The sequence below is a fragment of the Pungitius pungitius genome, chromosome 2 (assembly GCF_949316345.1).
Source record: "Pungitius pungitius chromosome 2, fPunPun2.1, whole genome shotgun sequence".
NCBI classification, from domain to species: domain Eukaryota; kingdom Metazoa; phylum Chordata; class Actinopteri; order Perciformes; family Gasterosteidae; genus Pungitius; species Pungitius pungitius.
In genome coordinates this window covers 9,144,069-9,152,504 of record NC_084901.1, presented here as the reverse complement: position 1 = coordinate 9,152,504, position 8,436 = coordinate 9,144,069, and the positions used below count along the sequence as shown (strand labels likewise).

The following is an 8,436-nucleotide window of genomic DNA, read 5'->3' as shown; positions in this document are numbered from 1 at the left end:
TTTCTACAATAATAATAGGGCTTCGCCCGACTTTCAGTCGGCTCAGGCCCTAACTATATAAATGTAACTGGATTAACTTGGTGCTGATTAAAGAATGAGGTAAAAACTAAATTAAACAAAAAAAAACAACATGTTAAAATGTTGAATTAAGTATTTTACATTGCTTCATATAGCTTCAAACTACTACTGAATAACTTGAATGCATATGTCTATACTTAAATATATATTTATTTATTTATTTATTCCTTGACCCCGGATACAAAACCAATGTGTGCCTGCAGTCAGTTAGAGATGGTAGTCAAAGATGGTGTCAGCTTTTTGCATTAGAAGTAACACAAAAAGAGGTGGGACATGTGGAGAACTCTGCAGAGGAATTCCTTGGAGTGTCAAACAGAACTTGCCATGTTGGTAGCTACTAGGCTACTTCCATCTAAACATCTACCCTGCGTGCACACAGTCTGCAGAGGACAACAGAGAACACTGTGTTAAGGACAGTGGTTTAGACATTTACCAGGGTAAATGGTAAGAGATTGTTGGGCTCTTCAAACACAGCTGTCAAATAATGGAAAGTTGAGAACACAGCAAACTGCACAAGGACTGCAGGTTCCAGCCAGTGGAATTCTGCCTTTTTTTTGGTCTGATTCTGCTGTTTAAGTGTGGTTTTGTTAATTGCCAAAAGCTGCCAGCGATCAACCCGCGATTGGAGTGCGGCCGGTTTCCATTATGAGGGTCTTTGGTGTCAACAAGAAATAGTTGCTCCTCTTCTACCACGCCATGGTCTAGAGCATCCTGTGGTTTGGCATCTCATTCTGGTTTGGTAACCTCAGTGTGAAGCTGAAAGCCCAGACCACCTGACTAACACAAAGAGCCATTAAAATCATGGGTGTCAGACAGCATCCCCTACTGCAGGCTGTCTTTGATGAAACCCTAATCAGACAGGCCCAGAAGGTTATTTCAGACCACACCCATTTCCTCCACCTTGAATACCACCTTCTTCCCTTAGGCAGACGCTTCAGAGTCCCCCGATGCAGGCTCAACCGCATTAAGAACTCCTTGGTCCCCTTGTCCATTAAAAACCCTAAATGGCAAGCTAACCAGAGCCTAACCGGAGTCCATTTTATTATCTATGATTGCTATGCATATGTTTATTTTACCAACAAGCAAGAGACTACATGTGTGTTCTACGATGGGCAGTGTGAAATGTTCTGTTGGCATGCGCCAGTTTGTGGATGTACTGTATGCATTGTGTTTGTTATTGTTCATATTTCCATTTTAACCATTGTGTTTAGCTGACTTTTAAACAGAATTACAATGTGTTATAACTCATCGTGAAGTACAGAAAGTTCTGCACAACATTTACAAAATATTTGATCATTTACTTAAAAACAGTCCTGCCTGTTTATACTTTCTCAAAAAAACAAACTTGTTATTTAGCACAGAGTGTACTGTGCTTTGAACTGATTAATTTCAGTTGAATTAAAGTTTTTAGCTGGATTATCAAGGTTCATTTTCTGAGAAGATGCCACCATGTTTTTACCATTATACCATGGACACGATTATGCATACAAGCATGTCCCACTTTTGCACACTTTCTCTACTGGGCTCAGTCACGGACCATTATCACTCTGTGCTGATTCTCTATTTTGTGTGACACAAAATCCTCTTTACATACACAAATGTATTTACAACATGTCATTACTCCACGCCGCCATGCTGAATGAATTCTAAAATGACCTTTTTGGTATTTGAAGCCTGATCAATAAAGAAATAATGGCAATCAATAATAATGGCTGAGTATTTGGAAGAGGGAGATTTAAACAACACAGATTATTGATAAATGATTCATCTTTCAAGACATTTGTAAAGCAAAAGTGACAAGTGACCTAAGGTTGTGCTTAGGGAACAGTTTTGATATCAATCAACCATTCCACCAGTTTTATAAGCAATTCTTTAAACAATGATTTTGGACTTGGGTCTGTGAGTGTGTGTCATGGTCCCTTGACTCTTGCGTTGAGTGAAGTCTACCTACAGAATCATGGACCTGTACTAACAGAGTTAGACCTAAGGGGGGAAGCTGTTTTTGTTATGCATGACTTTGCAGCTTTTTGGTCAAAAAGTGGTGACTGAAGCCAATGTGAAATGTGTTTTAATTCAACCGTCAACTAACGGTCATGCAAATTCTAACCTGTTACTTTGAGTACGCAACGATATGGAACACTTGGGTCAATGTGAACAGCAACTGTTTATTATCGCTGAATAATGCACCCCCGTAACTCACTCTCATCCAATCAGATGGCTGGATTTCATCTACCTGTATTATAATTAAGCAATAAAGTACAAGAGGCTGTACTTAATAATGCAATATTCGTTTTTGACAATATAAATCAAAGAACTGTGCTGAGAAGGCAGGTTTCATGTCAAAATAGTTCTTTCTGTTTTAGATGACTCCATGCAGGTAAAAATGGAAAGATGGCCTCAGCGCAACATTATTGCATGAAGAGGGAAAATTATGAATAAGTACACCGGTTTTACCAACAGGTGGCAACCACGCGCAAAAACTGTGGTGGCTACATCCAAACCAGCTCATGTCAGAAGTGGAGAAAAACATACTTGTTGCGCTGTTGTCGGGAGTGTTTTGCTTGTTTTACAGGTGAGCTGGTGTCGGTGGTGATTGGAAGTGTGTATGGAGCTAAAGGAACACGTTTGATGTGGAATGTGCATTTTTACAGTTGATGGATATGAGTGATCTGTATGTTAGCTAACTAAAATGCATTCAAGTGAGATTAGCCTAAATTCTATTTTCCTCAGTGTTTGGTCACGTGAACACAGAGGGGGTTTACAGTTCGATATCCTGGGAAATGTATAAGGAATTCATTCAGTTCTCTGTAGGAGAAAAAAATACGTGTCGGGCTGTTGTCCTGACGGGAGTGTTTTGCATGTTTTACAGGTGATAAGCTTGAATGAATAAATATATGGGTATCAAGACAAATCCAACTCTGAATCTTTGAGGGTGTTACACAACAGTTTATTAAATACCCAACCAGAGAGGTGAACACACTGGATCAATGTTACACCACACCTGCCCACACCAGCCCAATACCGGCTTTAAAAAATGATGGGAAGGGTATTCATTTGGACCCCCTCAATGTCTAAACTATGGTTATGCCCTTAATCTCTCCTTATTGTTTCTCTAGGCTGTGCTGGTGATAGCTGTTACTACAGTCATCAACTCTCTTTCTCCATCTGCTGGTGACAGTTGTTACTACAGCCATTAAATCTCTGGGTATGTCTCAATTCATTGGGTTCCATCCTTTCGAACGCATTCGTCAACCGCTTCGACTACTACTCTGCTTTCCCATTCGGTTGCCTCCTCTGAACGTGATTAAGGGACGCACCCATAGATATCTATAAAGGCTAAATGTCAGAGTATGGCAGAGTATAGAAGGTCCGTACATGATGGCCATCTTGCTACAGTGAGCTCGCTCACCCATAACATTGTGTTAGTAGTGGAACTTATGGTATAAACGTGGTATAAACATATACACAGCCAGCTTGACATATTTTCCAGCACTGTATTGTCCAAGGAACAGACAGGTTGTTGTGTTTGGCAGCATTTAATGCAGGAAAATGTCGTTTTGTAAAACTGAAAAGAGCACAATACAAAAAGTAAGTGCATTGAAAGTACAAATGATAGCTGTCAAAAATTAAAGGCTAAACCAGATATGAGTAGAGAGCACCAACATTATGACTGTATTTTAGTGGAACTTAACAAATATCTACGTCAAAATGTTAATATAACTTACGGATGAAGCCAATTTTGTGGACTTTAAAGCACAGAATTCTGAAGATTTTCAACTAAGAGTTCATGTACACGATAAACTTGCAGAATATCCCTTCCTGTACGTCACTTTTTATTATTTTGAACAGTCGCCGGCTAGTCAGTGCAACAATTAAAATTCGCCACTAGGTATCAGTATAATACATACAATTCAAAGGTAGTGGTTCCAATACAACATATCTGTACAGGGTGGGGTATTCAAAATGCAGAATTTCATGATAAATATTTTTAAAGAGAAATCTTGTACCTATTTTAGAACATATTCTATTTCTATTAGAGGGAGAAAGAAAATAAATGGCTGAAGTAACAACTGTGACCAGCAGAGGGAGTGTTTGATGGTGTAATCCTTGCTAGTCAAGTTGGGTTTAATAACGCACCGAAAAACACATAGAACAATTCTTGGTGAGTGACAATTATTACTTTTATTTGACTAAAAGAAAATTCCTTTGCAGAATGAATAAAATGAGGAATTTTGATAATTAGTGGATACACTAACAACAATTTGAGTACTTTATATTTTGATTTGAAAATGTAAAGGAAACAGGATAAAAAGGCTTATTGTAGTCTGCGCTAACAATATTTCTTCAGTGTTTTGTCTTACAGAGCCTGCACTCACAAGAGGTGATGTGCTAGTAGGTGAATGTTTTTTCCTCTCTTCTTTTGGTCACAGGGTGGTAGCATATTGCAGAAGTTGTTTTCGTCTCCGAGGTCTTCTCCTGACAGCAATTGTTCTCCTCCACCCTCAGTTTCCTGCCTACCTTTATGCTTTAGCACGGCGCCGAGGCATCAAGGTGAGGAGGATGAGTGGAAGGGAAGGGAAGAAACACAAGAGAAAAAGAGAAATGAAATATCCCAATTATTTATTTATTCTACTAAAATGTGAAAACATTGTTTCAAACTATATTCTGTATGTGTCCCTTACATTTACTTTTATAGAATTCTGCAATCTGAAAGGCTTCACAAAAGAAAATAACATCTCATATTTCTATGAAAGTAAAAATTTGATTCAGTTAATTTAGTTTGTCAAACATACCGTACCTTAATTGGTTGTTTTCATGCACACAGAATACATTGTTTACTTTTCAGAAAGAACTTACTGCAGCCTGTGTTTCTCCTCCAGTCACCAATAACAACACCCACCCCGGCGCAGGCTTTGGCATAGCTGGCCAGACTAATACACAAGGCCTCTCTCCGACTTCTGCCAGAGTTACATATTCTTTGAATGCAAGCCTGGAAATAAGTAATTAATATGTTAATTGAGGAAACCCCCAAACTTAAAAAGAATTTGGTATGTGGCAAATGTATTGTTACCGTGTAGTAGTAATCAGTTGGGATATGACGGTGGCACACAGCAAATATCCCAGTTGGGTGGTTCAACACACTTGCACACTTTTCATGAGCATAATTCTCTATAAAAATACATATTTAAACCATTATTAAATTTATTTTATCTCTGGCTTGCATATTGGTATCATATGACAAGCAAGCTAGTGAACAAATTTCAATGTTTTAAAACCAAAATTGTATAAGTTGATGCATTTTATTTTAAATTACTTCTTATCCCTAATCGGTAGACAAATCAAATATTGACTGTAAAATTAATACACACTAGTGCCCCTTCTAAAAGGTGCCATGTAAGAAACACTCAACACTTTGTCCTGGGTAACAAAACAACTGCTATGACATACATTATTGCAATAAGTTCGTTAATGCCACAGCCAAGTAGTAATGCCACAGTAAAAACAACCTACTGTGTAAATATGCACTAACAACGAATATATCACATTATCTTCCCACTGGATTCCCTGCGGTCCTCAGCATCATGCAACTTTTCTGCCAATCAGATGAGTAAATCTAAAAAAGAAAATCTTAAACATATTTTAAAAACACTTGTTAATTCGTACCATTTTCACGGTTGGTGCAGGTGGCAGAGGTGTGGACTTGAGTCATGTGACTTGGACTCGAGTCAGACTCGAGTCATGAATTTGATGACTTCAGACTCGACTCGACAAAACGTACAAAGACTTGCAACTCGACTTGGACTTTAACATCGATGACTCGTGACTTCACTTGGACTCCAGCCTTTTGACTCGAGAAGACTTGCTACTTCCCATGAAAACTGGGGGAAAACATTTTCACACGGCCGCGCCGCTCTGTTTATCTGCATCTGTCAAAAAAATGTGCGCCACCTGTATGCAGAGAGCGCTGCCTGCACGACATCCAATCACTGCAGTGCCACCTGGTTCTGATTCGAAAGCATCTAAACAGGCACATTGCAAGACAACCAATGAAGCGCAACAACGCGCCAGTTGGAAAAATGATACCGAAGATAGTTTCGTTTGGCAATAAAACTTACGAGGTAGTCGACAAAAAACGATTTGCTATTTGCAAAACATGCGGGTCGAAGATTACAGACGGAGCTGCCACAACGTCCAACTTTGTTCGACACCTGAAGTTGCACAAAGAAAGGTACGTTTTGAACGAATGCTGAGCACCTTATCGAATGTACCGTAACTCACGAGCATTTTACCGTATCAACGAGACAGCTCGTTCATGCTTACAAAAATCGGGATTTTTGAACCCGGATTCAGACTCCGATGGAAATCCTCGCCAACATTATGTCAACGTCCGTTATAAAGTACTATAACACAGTCACAGTCGATCCACCATTACCCTTTCCTTCCCTACGTAGTCTAGGTCTGTGAGGCAGCGCACCATCACCCAGGGTTCCCCGTCCCCACTTTGCTTTAAAGCATATGACTTCGGTTTCTTGAGGGAAGGGCTTTTGAAGCAGTGAAAATATTGCATAAACGGAAATGTATTATCGTATACCTTAGTGTACAATAGACTATGAATATTAACACAATATTGATATGAGTAGAGTAGTTTCAAATAAAACATGTGGTTATAAGGGATTTTCTGTAATAAGAGGACTTGAAATGACTAGAAACTAAAATGGTAAGACTTTGGACTCGACTTGAGACTTGTTGGCTTTGACTTTTGACTCGACTTGGGACTTGCCTCATCTTTGACTCGACTTGACTCAGGACTCGAGGGCAACGACTTGAGACTTACTTGTGACTTGCATAACAACGACTTTGTCCCACCTCTGGCAGTTGGTGGATATGTTCTCATGACAATTACCCAAACTCAGGAAGGAACACTTCAATATGGCGCATGTGTCACCCAAGATTTGAAACACCAACCTTGCGGTTCCCAGCACACCCTCCCTACTCCATGCTCCACCATCCACTTTTGGCTTTGGACAAAGTCTTCTCACACATTGAAGAAGGAATGAGTGAACTATTACAGTTTCACCTCCCGGAAATAAGTCCCTAAGGGATCACTTGGTAAAAGCTTGACTTTGTGTTAACTCAGTATGTTTTCATTCAACAAAATTTACATTTTTTAATTAGTTATTACTTGGTGTTTAGTGTGGCTGCAGTTTTCTGCTTGGGCTCAAACCTTTTGTTCTGCACCAGTATGTGGCCATTTAGCAAAAGTGTCGTGACTTTGTTGATGATGATCTCGACTTGGACCAACAGCCCGTTGTGTCCTCGTCGTATGCTGACAGAATATTCCCCCCGGTTGACGGTGAAGCTTGTGAGTGTGAACGGGCAGTCGGACCGAACATAGTAAGTCTCCCCCTTAAAAGGCTGGACGACCCCGCTGCCAAATGTCCTGCAAGTGTCTGAGTACAAAAAAGGATTAATACTAGATAATAAGGCCAAACGTGAGGTCAGAAATTAAGAAATAAATCAATGAAATTACTTCATAATCTTGGATTAAGATTTAAATATTTGGGTTCAACGTGTACTCGATTTTCCTTACCCTGTCTAAGGATTACTGTCATTGAATGACAAATATAAGTCTTTCCAATCAAAAAGCCAAAAGCTCAACTTTTACTTCAAGTCTAAACAACAAATCCCAATTTGTCTTTATCTGACACCTACACAACCCGACAGATTGCAATAACTTTTAACCAGGGCTGTGTCCCTGTGCACCATTGAATGGATGTTTATCGTATTGTAATTTTGTATATTTGTTTTCCTTTTATTGTAACTTGTCGCTAATTTTTTTTTTGTCTTTAGTTGCTGGAGACTGGTGGTGGCGGTGCTGGTGGCCGGGTGGAGGTGTCCTACCCTTTTGTTTGCTGTGTCCTGGGAAGCGGGTCCCTCACTACGTCGGATGATTTTGAATTTGTTTTCATGATTTGGTGGGTTTCCCCACCCCCTTACACTTAGCCTTGTCCATCCACTCACCTCCAGCCCTTTAATTGATTTTCTTTTGGGATGAATGAAATTGCACTCATTTTAGAACTATTTGAAAAGTTGTATTTTACTAAACCTTGAACTACGTCTCTTGCCTCAAACGAGTAAACTTACTTGCGTGCCTTGTGCTTCAAGATTATTTCTCGGGGTGAAATTCCTCCGGGTTGTTGGTTTTTCTCTTAATTTGGTTTAGTTTGCCTTTTTCACCCTATTCCCGCCACAGCAACAAACAGTTTACAAAGTCATTGGGAAAAGACATGGTCGGGGACAGAAGACTGGGCGAATTACCGGGACTCCTCAGCTGAGATGTTCTTTTTAGCACAACCT

General features: G+C 39.7%; 1 long non-coding RNA gene across 1 annotated transcript; it reads right to left on the bottom strand.

Annotated features, from left to right (window-relative positions):
• Positions 1–5,027: 5,027 nt before the first annotated feature.
• Positions 5,028–5,766, bottom strand: LOC134110039 (uncharacterized). Its single transcript, XR_009943438.1, has 3 exons — positions 5,743–5,766; positions 5,150–5,247; positions 5,028–5,068 (listed from the first exon to the last, which is right to left on the bottom strand). It is a non-coding gene; the product is annotated as an uncharacterized LOC134110039 (long non-coding RNA).
• Between the last annotated feature and the right edge of the window lie 2,670 nt (positions 5,767–8,436).